This window comes from Ambystoma mexicanum, chromosome 6q, assembly GCF_040938575.1.
Source record: "Ambystoma mexicanum isolate Mex_15411 chromosome 6q, UKY_AmexF1_1, whole genome shotgun sequence".
Taxonomy (NCBI): Eukaryota; Metazoa; Chordata; class Amphibia; order Caudata; family Ambystomatidae; genus Ambystoma; species Ambystoma mexicanum.
In genome coordinates, this window is record NC_090937.1 from 1067140519 (window position 1) to 1067158520 (window position 18002).

The window sequence follows — 18002 nt, forward strand, 5'->3', positions numbered from 1 at the left end:
GGATGCCGATTTCGTATTGCTAAGTCCATCCTTTTATAGTGAGGCATCATAGAATTCAGAGAGTTCCTGTCATTCTGTAAAGGTGAGAATCATGCAGATTACAGAAAAGCAATAGCACTGTGAGGAACATTCAGAGATGGCTTATCTTAGCGAGGTTGGATAATACCACAATTGGTTGCCAATAATAAATGCTTATTTACCAGTGTGTGTCTGAAATGGAAAAGGTTCCATGTCTTAAAATCGTGGCAAAAATGGCAGTGAATACAAAATATTGCAGCAAAAATGCTGTGGTTTTTTGCGCCACAATCATGTAAAGGATGCGGGGGACACCCCCGCAAGCCCCGGTCCCCTTGAATGGTATAATGGGGTACACCTTTACCGGGTCAATCCACAGCATTTTTACCACCATTTTTTTTTTACTGGCAACATTTTTGCTGTGATTTTATTACCTGATACCATGGGAACATCCTACATGGAGGATGTATCGGTCAAATATAATTGCCACTGTGACTGCAGTGTTACAGAAGAAGCAGGGTCTAATAGAAATTCATGATTTAACATTACTACGTTGCTTTCACACTCTACTGTCTATTCTACTCTCAATGTATATATTTACTTATATACAGGAGGAACAATGCTCTTTTGATCACAAAAGAACGTACAATAGATAATAAATCAGATTTGATGAGTGCAAGGGGTCTCACTCCTCATACGTGTATTTTGCCAGAGTGGATTGGTTCTCCTCACACCTTCGGCAACAGGCCATCTCAGCTGTTGTAACAAGAGTTTCCTAAATGTCCTCCTCCCCTGTATGACTTACATCAAATCAACTCAGTAATTACCTCCATGGTGTGACTTCCCATTGTAATGTGATTGTTTCTTTTTTTATTGTTATGGTTGAAAACAAACTTTCAATTATTAAGAAATACATATTTGATTACAATTTTTACAATTAGAATTCCATGAACAAAAAAACAAATTAATAAATTAAACAATGAAACAACATAAGACATTTATCATAAAATAGTGCATAGAATGAGGGCAGGAATTGATAGCCTCATAAGTCCTTTGCACTTCAGACAAAACCTTTTGCAACAAAATCAGTAGGGTATCACCAAATATCAGTTATCAATTTCTAAAAGGTTGGTGAACCTCGCAATTGATATTTGTACCCTAGGTATATTGGTATGAAAGAGTTTGGTCCATAGACTTTCTGATGCTAAATTTGTGTAGTCTTCAAATGTGGCTTGATTAGAAGACTACACAAGTTTGCCAAATTTGGACATTTAGTTAGTAAATGCTCTGAAGTCTCAGTTTGATCATGAATGCAGCAGAAACGACAGAAGTTCTCACTTTTTGGAATTTGATGTCTCCAAGATTGAATGTGTTTTGTTTTGCATAGGTTAAACCTATAACACAAGAATGCAAGCCGATCCTTTGGAACAGGAAATGTAAGTAGATAGGATTCAATTGTCCCAAAAATAAATTCTACAAAGGGATTTTCTTTGAAGACTTGATATGGCTCACAAGTTCCAAGGTGGTTATCCAGTCTATTTGCCATAACCTTAGTTTAGCTTTATTTGGATTGAAGATCAGTAATTCCACTGAGATTCCAGCTGCATTCATCACAGAGAACACATTTTCTCACCAATATAGAGGAAAGTTTTCATTTGAATTAAGCATATAATACGATATTTTGGCCAATAAATGTTTGGATTTGGCAGTCATTATAAACTTCCTATATAGTCCAAGTATCTTCCATGAATATAAGGCCTTTAATAAAGGTATTACCAATTCAAATCTTACGATACACATGGGCTGACATCTGGGTCAGGTCAAAACATGCTTCCAAAAGAATCCTTCTATTTTTGTCCAATGCTGTGTGGTTTTGTATGGTTTGGTTTCTGAGCCATATAACATTATTGCTATGGCTTTCTGTGTGTAGAATGTAATGAGGGGTGAGCAGGAGAATTTTCAAAATCTTACGTGTATTATCAATGCTTGGGACGTAACTGCACAGATTTTGGCTTGTAGATCAATAGTGTAGGGATGATCTAATGGATGATTATTGATGTTAATTCTGAGATATTTATACTGATGTATCACTTCTACATTGATCCCATTAAGAGTCCATTTAGGAGTCCGAGTCTTCCTGCTTCCCTTGGGGGATGTAAAATAGAATGTTTTTTTTTCAACATTTACTTGAAGTGAATTGGTCACAGCATAAGTTTACAAAGCAGTTAGCACCCTCTGTAGTCCTCTTGGATTCATGGACAGCAGGATAAGGTCATCCACGTAGAAAAGCGACGCTATCGGAGATGATGCTAGTCGGGGAGAGGGGGTTATATTGTACCTCAAAAAAGAGTTTTTCCCAGGTCCACTATAAAGTAGTTAAATAGCATGGACGCTAGTATGCATCCTTGTTTGAGGCCAGAATGTGTGAGTATGGGTGCAGAAAGTTGGCCTTCCATCGTAAGTCTAACTCTAATAGAAGTGTTTTGATGGAGTTGCATGATTAGGGCTAGAAGAGACTGTGGACATGCTTCTTTGGCTAACTTAGATAGTAGTAATGGTCTACTCACCAAATGAAATGCAGATTTGAAATCAACGTATACATGGCTTGCTAGGAATATTGGATTTGCTGTTGAATAGCGTTATGTGATTGTTTCCTTTGCAGCACTGTTCCCATGCATACCACATGGGGGTATATCCTGTCCTCCTCGGAAGGTGTCAAGCTTTCCCTGGAGAGAACAAAATGAGATTTAATGGCTGGACCCAACAGTTTGTTTTGAGTGACAAATAGGACCAGACATTAGTACACTAAAGCCCTCAGATTTGAAGGGGTCACTGAAGAAAACCCAGTTCAATAAAACAAATGACATAAGATAGTTTTGGCAATTTTATAACTGGATTTCCACATAGTCCACAAATGCATTTATCTGCCAATGTTCCTTATATTGCCAAAATGGGACATGAGACACCTGTCCCTGGATGCTTGCCCTTGTTCCTCTCAAGCAGGGCTGAGCGTGCCTTTCTGTCTCCTGGGATGGCAGGTGTTTGCATTCTAAAAGGTAAGTCATTTTCTCAAAAGTCCTCCTTAGTGAAATTGTAGCTCTGCCCCCTGTGTTAGACATGTTCCTTCCTTTCAGGATTAATAAGGCATGTCTTTGATCCATGGGAATATGTAGTGCGAGTCACATCTATGTTGCTGATAAGGATTCTTCTGCACAGAGTGGAATATCACTATAACATGCATGTTCATATTTCGGTCCAAAGATAAGTTATGTTCTTTTCTTTTTATTGTCTACAAATCTGGTCCTGTTTTTGATAGGTCTCAAGCAGCATTGGCATAAGTATTGTAGGTCTCTTCTGGGGAAGGTCAGATTGGGAACCTTGCATGATAGACCCTGCTGCTCCTACATACATCAAGTAAAATGTGCTTCAAAGCACCCAGAGGGCAACGGGGAGGGAACATGGGAATGAAAGGCAATATAACAATGAAAGAGATTGGTGGTCCTACTAGGCCTTGTGAGCATTCAGGACGAGCAAGTGCAGAGAGAAAGAAGGGATGGGGGAGGGGAGGGTAAGTGCTAGGAGTACAAGAGAGGGAAGTGCTAGGGGGTAAATTGCAGCAGCTGTTAAGTGACTGGCAGCAATCACCTAGTATGATTGGTCAGCTGCCAGTAAATAAGTGCAGGCTTGTGATAGCTGTCAAGTGCTGGGAGTGGGCAGAGGCTGAAGGCGATTGGGCGTGATAGGCCAGGACCCAGGTGGACACATAAGGGCCCTGGTCACCAATCGCAGCGACTGTGGGGATTAGCAAAGAAGGGAGAGGGAAAAGGAGGAGGTGAAAAGGAAAGTCTTGAGGAGCTTCTGGAATTTGAGGAGGTCTAGCTCAAGACAAAGAGCAGGGGGGAGGCTGTTCCATGGGAGGGAGCCGGCCGAGGAATGAGATTGGCCACCAACTCGCTGTTTTGCAAAGGGCTTGACATGCAGAGAGTTGGTGCTGGAGGAGCATAAAGATCTGGAGGGAGAGTATTTAGTCAGACCCAGTTGTAGATAGCGTGGTCCTTGGCCCCTGACAGCCTTATGGGTGATGCAAAGGGATTTGAATTTGATCCTTGCAGCAACCGGAAGCAAGCAGAGAGAATTTAGGGCTGGAGAGATGTGGGTTTGTGTGCTTGATACCAAGGATAAGTCTTCCAGCCCCATTCTGGATGAACTGGAGGGGACTTTGAGAGGAATAGGGCAGATTAAGGAAGAGGCTATTGCAGTAGTCTAGCCTAGCGAGTACCAGAGCTCTAAAGACAGTGAGCTTCTGGGGGAAAGGAAGAATTCCTTTGAGGAGTTGGAGTTGAAAGTGGGACTTCTTGACAAGATCCTGGATGTGAGGGAGGAAAGAAAGAGAGGAGTCAAAGTTGAATCCAAGGTTTTTGGCTTCAGATGAAGGAGAAGGGGAGAACCCATAGAGGGATAGCCAGAGTGAGGGGAAGAAAGAGGGAGCAGGAGTCCCAATGGAAAGGATCTCAGTCTTGCTGGCATTGAGGCAGAGATCATTGGTGGCATACCAGGACTGGATGGCAGATAGGCAGTCAGGAATGATGGCGAAAGTAAGGAGAGGATCACAGGGGAGTTTAGAGTTGTGTGTCATCTGCATAACACTGCAAGTGAGGGGAGAAGGTGGAAATTAGGGATGTAAGCAGAGCAAGATAGATGTTAAAGAGCCAAGGAGAAAGGTTAGAGCCCTGGGGAATGCCACAGGTGGGAGAGGAGAAAGAGCCCAGGATAACCTGGAAGGGATGGTCATTGAGGAAGGAGGTGCATGAGAAGGTTGATGTGCTTGGTAGTGCAGGATAAGTCACTGAAAGTGGCTGTCATCTGTAGATTGATAACCGGATATTGCAGGATTAATCACTGGACTGGCTGTCATGTGCACCTTGATGTACCTGCTATTGCAGGATACGTCACTGGAACTAGCTTCATGTGCAGGCTGATGAACCTGCTATTGCAGAATATGTCACTCTCAGTGTCTGTCAGTGTGGATTGATGTACCTGGTATTGCAGAATAAGTCACTGTACCTGGCTGCAGTGTGCAGGTTGGTGTACCTTGTAGTGCAGGATAGGTCATAGGAACTGGTGGTTATGTGTAAGTTGATGTACTTGGTACCGCAGGATACGTCAGTTGAATTGGCTATTGTGTGCATGTTGATGTACCTAATATTGCATGATAAGTCACTGGAATTGGTTCATGTACAGTTAGGTGCAACTTCCAGTGCAAGAAATATCACTGGAACTGACTGTCAGTGTAGGTTGATGTATATGGTATTGCAGGATAAATCATTGGAACTGGCTGTTGTGTGCTGGTTGATGTAGTTGGGATTGCAGAATAAGCCACTGGTATTCGCTTCAAGTGCAGTGCCTGGCTTGGTAACGGTAATATGCATCACTGTGCCAGTATTGTTGTATCAGCAGTGGCCCTTTGGTTACCTGTTCACTTGGTTTGCTGGGCTACGTTCTTTTTTGTTTAGGGTATGTCAGTTAACAACTGTACTGCTGTATGTTCTGGTCTCTGCCACCTTGGGCCTCTTTTGTGCTGTCTCTCAGAAGGAGCTTGGAAACCTCTGTGCTCAGATGTTGTGGTGCGCTGGGGTTGCATTCCTCCCCATTGCTTGCCAGAGGTGATTAGTTTTAGTTCAGGGGGCTACTTCAGATCTTGTCCCATTGTAGGTTCTCTGCATACACTACATATGTCTGGAGTGAAGTGACCAGGTGGTTTTGGCCAGGTCCTGATGCTTTGACTCTGATAAGGAAGATCTTGCCTATCCTAGGACTACTCATGAGTTTTCTGGATGTGTGCCTCTCAGGTTCTCCTGGGCCGCTCTCGTTCCCTATGACACATGCTTATTTGTGTATTCAGTTCTCATATCCTGTTTCTTTGCTGCTTTCATATTTCTAGGGCCTTATTTAATATGCTACTCTTGCAGTTAACAGTGTTCATTTCCTTAGGGCAGCAGGGGTCTGAAACCTGTGGCCTTCCAGATGTTTTGGACCACGGCTTGCAGAATCCTTGCCATTGGCTATGCTGGCTAGGGCTGATGGGAGCTGTAGTGCAAAAACATCTGGGGTGCTAAAGGTAACTTGCGGCTCCCCATATGTTTGTAACTACGAATCACAGGATCCCTCAGCATTGACTATAATGGCTAGGCCTAATGGGAGTTGTAGTCCAAAACATCTAGGGAGCCAAAGGTTGCAGACCCATATCCCAGGGGCTTTTAAAGCTTGTGTTTATCAGGGAATGATTTCTGCCTCTGAGTTTGGGTTCGAGAAACCCATGCATGAATGTTTCCTAATGCACCTGGCAAATCCCCCAGTTCCAGTGTAGCTTTCTCCACGCAGGCTCGGACTGGCTAAAGGGTAATATGGCAATGCCCGAACCAGAGACACAAAATGCTAGTATGGGCCAGTTATGTTGGTTTAATGAACGTGGGACACTTTTCTGGCCGATGTGGGCCAGTTTGACAAGTTAATTCACTGTGCAGCTAGCAGTTTTAACCATTGTTCCTGAATAAATATTCTTTAAATTGCACAATTTGCATTAAATTGTATCAATAAACTTCCCATTCGATACTATTCAAACAGTCTGTCAGAAAAGCAATGAACTGCCTTCTGCAACGTTGGGCCTCTTTTTCATTGGTGCCCGAGACAATGGTATGCTGCAGTCCGACCCAGGCTCCACGGTTTCAACACCTATGGTCGTAACGAATCAGAAACCCTGATAAAGGAAAACAACCCTTTTCAAAGCATGATAGGTTATTTATAACGCGTTTAATACCCAAAGGCTTCCCTGGTGTCTTGCTTCCAAGACGAGCACGTTGCCCCTGAGCTCCTCCGGAGACAAATGAAGGCTAGAAGGTCAGTGACCCATGCGTCGCCACATGTAGGAAGTCGGCAGGGAGATAGGAGTGGTAGGCAGAAGCGAGAGACACTTTTGACACTGCATGAAATAGAGTGGGAAAAAGCTCTGCGGAGCAGGTATGCCCCTCCAGTTCTTCAGCGCACACAGGAACTGTGCCCATTCCTTTCTCGCAATCAGTTACTGTGCTCGTCCTGCAGCTGGCATTAGCAGGACACTTTTCGTGATCAAAATGAAGACCGTTTGTCCGAAAACCAGAGGAAATGGAATGGCTTTGAAAAACATTTGTTATTACTAGCATATATTAGGAAAGGTGTAGCACACGTATTGTTCTTTTTAATGATACACAGAAAAGAAGTGATCTAACAATTTAAAAAATCTATTTTAATGCCATAGAGACACTTTTGAAAAAGACATAAACCACCATAAAAAGTTTTCAAAAATCAATGTGGATGTTATCTTGTAATAGACGGTGTAGCTAACTTTAAAGATTTAGATTGTGGATGTACAGCTACAAAAAAATGGCTGTTCAATCTGTTCTACATGGAAGAGCGCGAAATTCGCATTTGGCTTAAAACTGGTGTTATCCTGCCCTCTTCTGGTCATATGATTTACTTAATTTTGCTGATTCCAAAATAACAGAAACAAACTAGATTGTCTATCTTTCTGTTCACCAAAGAATAGCATGATTAAAAGTGAATAATACCATGTGCCAAGAAAAAAGGGATCATTCACACCGCCAGTTGCCAATCATTCCCTCAGAAATGAACATTTGAAGCCTCTGATTACATACCAAGCGCCCGATTCACAGAGCGTTTTCCAATGGGATGGTGACATTATAAAAGACTTGTGGAATCAGGCCCTAAATGTACAAACACACCGGGCACGCAAACGGACTTGTCCCAAACAAGAGTTTTGTAAAGACAAAGCAAAATGCCACATATACACATTGGTCCAATACAATAAACAAGCAGGCAAGCTGTAGGCATACTGCTGTGCGCTGCTCAGGAGGCCCTGTTAATACATTCACTCATGTGTGCAGCGAAGCCATGACACTCTCTCAGACACCCAGGTCCCTTTCATCATTCATCTGCCGATCCACATCATCCAGCAACTGCTGGTCCTGTGGCACCAGTGCTAGCGACAGCCAACCAACGCAGATGGGCTCCACCCACATCACAATGAGGACCTCCACTCACAACCACCAATGGCAGGCTCGCACGGCATTCTGCATGGGGCACGGGCAAGACAATGCACAGCCTCTACAGGAAATGTGGCAATCCCGATTGACATAGATGAAAGCACTGACGCGAGAGAAAGGGGGCGAGAGGGTGGGAGGATGAGAGAGGGAGGGAGAGGGAAAGAGGGGAAGAGAGGGGGAGACATGGGGGGAGAGAGGGAGAGAGAGGGAGGGAGAGATATATCGGCTGATGTTGAGTGAAGAAGCATATCAGGAAGCATATTATTTGTGGACATATTATTATACATCGTAGAACACAGCAAGATGATAAATCCTTCCATAGCTTGGAGATGCTCCGGTTCGTTAAGTGCTGGAAAATCATCTTTGTGCGCCCCGCCCCTTTTGTATCTTCTGCCTTCGATGCTTCCAATGTCGGAGTGGCAAGTACTCCTTTAACACCTTGGTCCACAGGGCACATTAGGAGGAGATGACTCACACGCGCGCATGCAAACTCCTGCACTACCCCATTGGTTGTGACACAGGAACGGGATAACATAACTAGCTACTCTGTGAAACAGTTTCACGCTCCACCCATACCTTCAGATGATAGTCTTAGAACTATCCCCACCGTGACTGGGGCCTGGTCCCTTCAGAATCATACAGGGGGCAGACCACCTCTTCCTACCAGTCCCCCCCCCAGCAGGCGTTGCCAGCACTTGCCCTTGGGCTCCCTTCCCCAGACTAGCCCACCTGGTCCTCCTTGTCCACCACACTCATCCTCCCTTGCCCCCTTTTCCGCTGGCACTTGCCGCCTTGGCCTTCCCAGCACTTGCCTGCCCCCACCCTTGGTACCCCACTCCTGCACTTACTCCTTGCCATGCACTTGCTTGGTAGGATTGTCAGAAGACCAATATAAAAATGTTTTTGTTCTACTTTTGGGATTCCCATGTCCCCACACACTCCATTTTGTCTTGTGGCGCCTGGAAACACTTGTGTATAGGTGCCATACAAATGTCCAATAAACAAATAAATCAATGGGCCTGAACGCAGGGTATTTTAAGGTCAGCTCAGTGAAGGGACCACTGGTGCCTGCTCATTAAGAATGTGGCATGTTGCAGAGCACCTGGGTTCAGTGGAGGAACAGCCACACTTTTCGGCTACGGGCTTGATCTGCACTGCATCAGGACATCTTAGGTGACTGAAACGTAAAAATATTCACTGACAAAAAAACGTTAAAGGGACGTTATGGGTAAGTTGCACTACTAAAAAGCTATGATATTCACTGACAAAAAACGTTGGTAAAGGAACGGTATGTTTCAGTTGCCCTAACAAAAACCTATCAAATTCAGTGCCACAAGTACTTGAAAGGAACATGACACTTACTTTGCACTAATAACAACCTATCCATATTATAGTTATAGGTAAAACCAAAAACACAAAAGAAACCAGAAATTTGTCAGTAAGTAACCATAATTTGCGCCACCACTGTGCACTGCTAAGACTAACACCCATGACATCAAACATGACCTCACAAATTAACAGAGTAGCAGGCCACATTGCTTTGGCCTGTAAGTGATGTTGCACCAAATCTGCTGTGCTACATTGCCGTTGCAAGTAATGGCAACCATGTCACCCTGGCTCAGTACGCACAGTAATGGAGAAAAGTATTAATGGACCTTCCTGTAACCCACACTCTCAATTGTGATAGTCCCCACTGGCCCATTCCCATGGGTAGCATGCTGAAAATGGTAGTGGCACATGTGTTTGCCGAAGTACGGCGAGGGCCGTGCCCCAACAAAGCAAAGATATTCCTTCTTCTCTTTCCACTTTCTTACAGCACGCTGTCATTGGTACTGGTAAAATGTTCCACACGCATCCACAAATCACAATGAAGAGCTCTCCATGTAACAGTATCAGTTCTGTACAACAGTCCTCTCCAGACACATTATTGTGCAATACCTCTGCCTCCACAGTCCCATTTCCACGGCCATCCTCAAAATCCCCGGATGTGGATTTCATGCTGCGTGCAACCAGGGTAGGAGAGCTCGTTTTTTAGTGGCAGCCTTTATTTTTTTTTAATCTTTTAAGGTGCTTGAAGAGAAACACCTTTTTTTGGTTTTTATTTGATTTTGTGTGTTCTTCTGCTCTCATTGTTACAGTAAACTCTTCAACGCATCCTGTGGACAGACAAACAAAATAGCATTACCAATGGGCGACAACTAAATGCCATTTGCATGGAAAAACTCAGCATTTCCACAACTAATGAGGTAATTGTTGCAGAAGAACATCCCACAAGCGGACAAAAAAAAAAATCACACATGCTTCTGTTGATGAGACACCTTACAACCTCTGGCTCGGAACAACATACATCAGCATTGTCCCATACTCTTCTTGGTGTTATGGATGAGGACAGCACCTGGGCAGTGGGAAAAAGCCTCTTCACTACATTCAGCAACCTCTTCAGTCGATGGAACAAACCTAAACAAGCCACATAACCCAAATGCTTGCCCCTGTAGTGCACGATGACAACATCAACACAAGCCGAAGTGGCCAGGCCTCTGCAAAGTGCATGCGTATCACCGAAACTGCGGTCATAGACATCGCTCCACAATGAGTCCACTCCTTACAGCCCAAAATTGCAATCAAAGTGTCTTTCCAGGGCATACTTGTGCAGATCTATCACAAAGGCATCATCCAAAATTAACACAATGTGTTTCTCCATGTCAGCCAGCCTCACTACGCAGAGTAATGTAAAATAGTATGACCGCCCCCTTCCTGTGAAGCACACCCTCAGCACCTGATTGGCTCATCCCCACAGTCCCGTTTCCATTGGCTAGCATGGTGAGAAGGGCAGAACGTGGCACATGAGCTTCCCAAAGTACTGCGAAGGCCGCGCCCCAGTAAAGCAGTAAAGCAGGAGCAGTCCTTCTTCCCTTTCCTCTATTTTTTGTCCACCACTACCTCATAGGGTATGGGTAAATAGTCACACACGCATCCACCAATGCCATCCAAGACGTTAGCATCTAATACTGTTAATTCTGCACACTTCAGATGTACAGTTACAAATTCAGCCTGCAAGTGTCCTGCCATTGAAAAACACGTCCAGTAGAATGTTCAGTAAAAGATTGCAAGATTTGTGCATCCACATTCATCCACCTGAGCACCCATGTTATAAGTGCCTCTTCACACAGTATCTGCCACTGAGCGTCCATTATGTTCTTAAAAAGCATACTGTTTTTTCTCCCAGCCCCTGCCATCAAGTGGCACTTCAATGGTATGTGCTTGCAACATTTTCATTTACCCATATCATACATTGTAATATAGAAAAAAAGGAACTCTCTTGTTTCCTTCTGACAATTCTCTGAAATGTTTTGCCCACTAACCCATCTCCTACATAAATGGTACAAATATGGCACCTAAACCAGCACTGAATGCATCTTACCAACCAAAAGCAAATTCCTAACTGGTCACTGTCTGCACAGCTGTGGTTCTCTCTAGGCTGGACTATTGCGACAGCCTCTCACATCTCACCTCACACTTTCAGCTAACTTCTCCAAAGAAGCAGCACGTTAGGTCACCTCCTTCTTTGAAGGAAGAATCATGAAGGTTTTCTCGGATATAACAAACGCTAAACCTACCACAATTCACTGCGGAGTCCCTCAGGGATCCTGCACAGTGCCCACATTATACAACTTGTTCACGAAGCCCCTCTTCGACAAGCTGGACTCACTTGGTATTGCATACCCAAATTACGCTGACGATACGCAAGTACTTCTACCCCTCTCTGGATCATTCTACAAAGACGTCAAGGCACTCCAAATGATCTACTCCACCATCCAGGCGGTAAATGGCTTCTGCCTCAATGGGGAAAAGACGGAGATTATGATACTAGGCCAAAAGAACACCCTAACCAAGCTTGACAAACGATAGGCCAACTTTACCATTGACAACTCCACGATCCCTGTATCTACAGCAGACAAGACACTGGGAGTATACCTAGACTCCTCACTAACCATGACCAGACAGATTAGCGCCATCACCTCCTCCTCGGCACACCACCAAACTAATAAATGCCATAAAACCTTACCTATCCAGACCCAATTGCCTATCAATAGCTAGAGCAACCATTGGTGCAAAACTAGACTATTTTAATGCCCTTCTGGCAGGCACATCCGAAAAAAACTAAACAGGCTTCAAGCCACACAAAACAATGCTCTACGTGCTGCCCTAAGCATTACAAGAAGGGAACACATCTCCCAGGCTAGACAATCAGCTCTCTGACTCCCGGTCAAAAAACGCATCACTTTCAAAATCCTCACCCTCACGCACAAATGCCTCACACTATCCGCACCCTCATACCTATCTGAGACTATCTCCAAGTCCTCTTCCACACGCCCCACCAGGACACAATACTCCAACCAACTCCATATCCCACGTATTAACAGACCCAAAGACGGTGGGTTAGGCTTCCCATAGATTGCTGCCAAACTCTGGAATGCACTACCCACAGACATTAGAGCAGAAAACTCACTCCTGGAATTTCGTAGGAAACTCAAGACCCAACTCCTTGCGCAGTAATCTGTAACTGTATCTGTAAATATGTAAAACATCACATGTAAATATGTAAAATAACAGATTTGTTGTAACTATATGTATCCTCATGTATATGTAACTAAGCCATGTGTGTAACAAGCGCCGTAATGCCCTAGGGGTGATGTGTGCTCTACAAATCTGAATTAATTAATTAATAAATAAATAAATACATAATACTCTCTGCCTTCTGCAATTCATTCAGAAGAGGAATATGCAACTTGTCCTTGACCTCAAGCCCAGGGATCGTATCTCTCCTGGACTGAAAACCCTCTGCATTATGCACAAGGCCTTCTAGGCCCTGGGGCCTCAATACCTTCAACTTTCACTTCCTACATATCTCCCTGCCGGAGCTATTCCCTCATCGGCCTCCAACTGCTTCAGGGTCAGTCCCTTCTGCAAGCCACCAGTTGGTGGTAGACCTCCTTCTTCGGGTGGGGCCTCCCTCTGCAATAGCCTCCCTGACACTTGAGGAGAACCATTGCTGGTTCCGGAATACCTCAAAGTCTTTCTCTTTGCATCTGCTTTTTCTCGTTCTCTCCCCGGCTGACTTCCTGCTGAAACTGATTCTGCACTGGTTACCTGGCCACACTCTGATGTCAGGCCCAGACCACCTCCCCCGCCAGTCGCACCCCTGCACTGTCTTTCTGCAATCCCCGCACTTGGGGACGGTTTTCTGTATCCCCAACAGTGCCACCACCACCACCTGATGTCTGCACTTATCCTTGCACTTGGCACAATCGGGACGTATTTTTACTTATTGTCATTTGTTCTACTTCCCATGTACTGCACTTTCCCCTCCCTCCACCCATGCAGTTGGGAGATCTGAGTGACACCTGGCCTAGTAGGTTTGTTGTATCCGTCTCCCCTCTGTTCCTCCTCCCTTGTGTATAGGCGCATTATAAATGCCATATCATATAATTTCACATCATATACACACATTGCATTCATAACAGGATGCCTTCCACTTACCTTGTACACTTCACAGGTTTTCTTTTTCCGCAGTACCCCACTTACTGCAAACTTTTCAAAAAATATCGCACAAAATATGCTTGCAAACAACCTTTTTTGTTTTTCTCTTTCTATGATTTTCGGTTTGTTCCTACACAGTGTAAAAGAAAATAGTATTGGTAGTGGCGTTCAAAAAAATGCCATTTGCATGAAAGCATTGTATAGTTGTAACTTCATGCTCTCATAGTGGGTGGAGAACATCCCATTAGTGCACATAAATGCAGACATGCTTCTGTTAATAAGACACCTTCCAAGCTCTAGTAGGGGACCGATTACACCGGCATGGTCCCATACTCCTCTTGGTGGAATGGTTAAGAAAATGACCTTCACCGAAGTAAAAATCTGCATCACTGCATTCATCAATTTCTTCAGGTGACAGAGCAAACGTCTACACGACATGTAACCTAAATGTAGACCTCCATAATGGACCACGACAAATTGAACAGTAACGGTAGAGGCCACATATCTGCAAAGGCAAAACATCCCGCTGAAACTGCACGCATAGGGACTGGCCCACAAAGCGTCCACTCCTTCCAACCCGAAATTAGCAGCTATGCCTCTTTGCACGGCATACCTGTGCAGATCTTGTACAAAGGTATCACCCACGAACAGCGCTGTGCGTCTTTCCATCTCTACCACCCTCATTGCACATAGAGTTTTGGGAAAAAGTAGTACCTCCCCTTCCTGTGAACCACACCCTTGACACCTGATTCCATAATCCCCACAGTTCCATTTGCATTCCCACCATGCTCCGAATGGCAGGATGTGGCACGTGCGCTTTCCCAGCGACAGGGAGGGGTACACCCTAGAAAAACAGGCAGAGTCCTTCTCCCCTCTCCACTGGTCTTCTTCCAGCACTCCCTCATTGAGTACCGTGAAATATCCATGCATGCATGCAGCAATCTGTCAGGTTTCCTTCCCTTATTTGTCATGTTTCCTTCCCTTATTCAAGTTTCCTTTTCATTATTTATCCTTTTTAGATTAGCTTTGTGTGGGTGGGAAGTTTTCCATTATAGTTGGTTTGGCCTTGACTTGCTGATTCAGAATCCTGGTTCTGACCCAAGGCAAGATGGAGCCTCACAGTGACAGCTCTGATTCGTAAGAAGACAATGCTGAACAACAATGAACATTCTAAACTGTCACTCTGTGCCTTTCATCATCAAAACCCCATCTGAGAGGACGTGTTTAGTGGCTGCTCCTGCTTTAGTCTTAGGCCTGGTGGATTTTATCCTTCAGACATCAGCAGTTGAGCGGCTACTTTCTTGGGGGTTACAGGAGAAGTCATCAGCTGGCAGGAATTCGTTTTTTAAGACAGGAAAAGCAGGAAATCTTTGTGAATTCGCTCAGGAGATAAGTGACTTTATTTTTACTGTAAATCTGTTCATCATAATAACATTCTCCTTGAAAATTCGTGAAAAGTTGTGTTTCTACTAAAACTATTGAACTCCCTGAGTGCGCGTGTGTTTCCAGTGCGGTGTTCCTTAGCGCTAGATTTTGACTGTCGCGTGCGAATTCAAGTGCGCGCGTTCCGAGCGCGAGTAGATGTTGGTCTCGTGCAACTTTAAACGCGCGTGTATTTTATAGCGCGGGTGATCCTTAGCGCGAGAAGCTATACGCTGCGTGTGAACTAAAGAGCGCGTGCGATTTCATAGCGCGGGTGATCCTTAGCGCGTGAAACAATACGCCGCGTGAGAACTATAGAGCGCGTGTGATTTTTAGCGCGGGTGTTCAAAGCGCGAGAATCTTTTTGTCGCGTGCGATGTAAGTGCGCGTGTATTTCATAGCGCGAGTGTTTCTTCGCGTGAGTATCAATACGTCGCGTACGGAACAAGGATTCCGTGTGTTTTCCAGCGCGAGTGATTTTGCGCGTGAGAATCACTTCGTCGCGTTTGAACTCAATAGCGCGGGTGTTTTTATTTCGCGTGTTTCGCAGGAGAACATTATTGCGCGTGTGGATTATTGCGCGTGTGGATTATTGCGCGTGTGGATTATTGCGCGTGTGGATTTTTTGCGCGTGTGGATTATTTTGATCGCGCGTCTTCATCCGTTTGCGCGTGTTCTTCAACCAGGAAGATTTCTATGTGAAGTTCATCGTTAATCTAAATGGAAATAACCTGCGTGTGCATTTAGCACGTGTTTCTTCTTTCTTCAAGGATTCAAAGACTCAAGATAATTATAAATAGTTTGAAAAGTTTGAAAGGACAAGAAAGAATATTTTAAAGACAATCTAACTGAACAACCAGGGCATTTTGGAAAAAAGACAGTGAACTAAGACTTCCAGTTTTGCCTAAAGTAAGAAGTTGCTGTGAATTTCAAGTTTCTCAAGTAAGAGAGATTTTCAGCTTCTTTATCAGCTTCTCTAAGAAATTTCAAGAGAAGAACCAGGTATGATTCTTAATTATTAGTTAAGGATTAATGTCTTCCCATTCATAAGGTTAAGTAAGTGAATTAAGGAAGTGTATCTGCTATTCTTTTATCCTCTGCAGGTTCAGCTCTGGTTAGCCTTGACGCAGTCTGCCTGGTGTTGTTTTGTTATCCCATTCCCCCTTTCCCTTTGGGGTGTAGTTTACAGAGCTGAATTGAAATCTAGTTCTGGGAAATACATCTCAGGGGGATTGTCGGGGGTTCAGCAGCTTCCACGGATGCAGGACCTCTCAGCCTGACACAATCACAGCCAAGAACTCTGCATCCAACACTATCATTTCTGTACAGCACTCCGTATTTACCGTTCAACACTCAGAGTACACGTCGCGTGTGATTCCAAAGCACCATCAATACAAAGTTCAGGAAATAAATTCACAATTTCAGCATCCAAAATCATCCACAGTGGCACCCCTCACGCCTTCGACCATGCACACAAGAGTCTACTGCTTGCCCACACCCAGCACAACATAATGGAGCCATGCATGCGAACATGTGGGCAGAAACCACAATCCACAAACATAACATAGCCAGCAGCATTTCTACCCAACCCCAGTACCATCAAACAGCGATGCATGGAAATATGTAACAGTTAGCTGATTCCACGAACATACCACTGCCTCTGCACCCCTGCCCACTTCCATTCACAAAGTATTTTGTCACTGCCAACCAGACCACATAATCTTCACAACATTGTGCCTACTCCCAAAAAGCTACACTAACCAGAATATCCAAGCACATAGAAGATTCACTTCAACCCTTCTATACTGACAGTGTTTCAACACTGCACTCAGTGAGCCCACTGCAATATTTTTCACTGCACAATCTCCAGCCATGCACCGAACACTGTAGGATGTTCTAACTATGATTGCACCCATGGAAGCAACAATATAAGCATGTCAGCGCACTTCTGGTGCTCTATGAAGAGTAAAATGTGTTCCACAACCATTCTGTAAAGGTGACCACCCTCTGAAAGATGCACTCAAAACTGCATTGCTGTGGTGGGTGTGGTGCAGGCTTTGGCTTTTGGGTGCATGGCCTACGGCCTTTGGCCATGCACCCAATACTCTAGGGTTTGGCCACACCCACTGCACCGTAATCCAACCATTCATGGCAACATGTCACCAAGTACCAAAATCCACACACGTACCACAGCCTCCGGTACCCCTACCCACTTTCATTCACATAGTATGGTGTTACTGCCAACCAAACCAAAAACATTTTTTGCAACAGCACCCTGCTGCCAGCACTATATTCAGTACACAAAAGCAATGCTGCATAGTGCAGTACAGTAATCAGCTCTCCGCACAATGGACACTACACAATCCTATGAAATAGGCAGTTCACCCCTATCCAATTCTATGCACACATGTTAGGGAGAATTCTCACACAAGTGCTAACTTCCCTCTACCTCCGAGCCCTCCAGCTCTTTTGCTATATTTTGGGTCTTTGAACTTTTCATTTTCAATGTGTTTTACTTTTGTGTTCTTTGGATATGGAGTTTTAAAACAACTCCATAGGCATCATCTTTTTCTGTGTGTCACACAGCTCCTTCAGTGCAGTGGCACAGGGATGTCTTTCAGACTTCCCAAGGTTTAAATACCATCTCTGGGACTGACCACTGTCTCCCAGAGCATGTAAAGTTAAATGGTCTTTAAATTTACTGACCCAGCACAGACTATCTTCCTATAGATTGCTGGAGGGGTTGCCTAACAACAAACACTCATGTAACAGTCAAATGTTACCCTTTCCTTATTTTAATGGCTGGTGGCAGTGGTTTAGATCAAACTACCATGATTTTTCCCAACCGCGAACAACGGTAGCAGAAAATTGGGTCAGCCATGTTTTTCAATATGGCGCCCCAGACCTACCTGTAAAAACAGACTG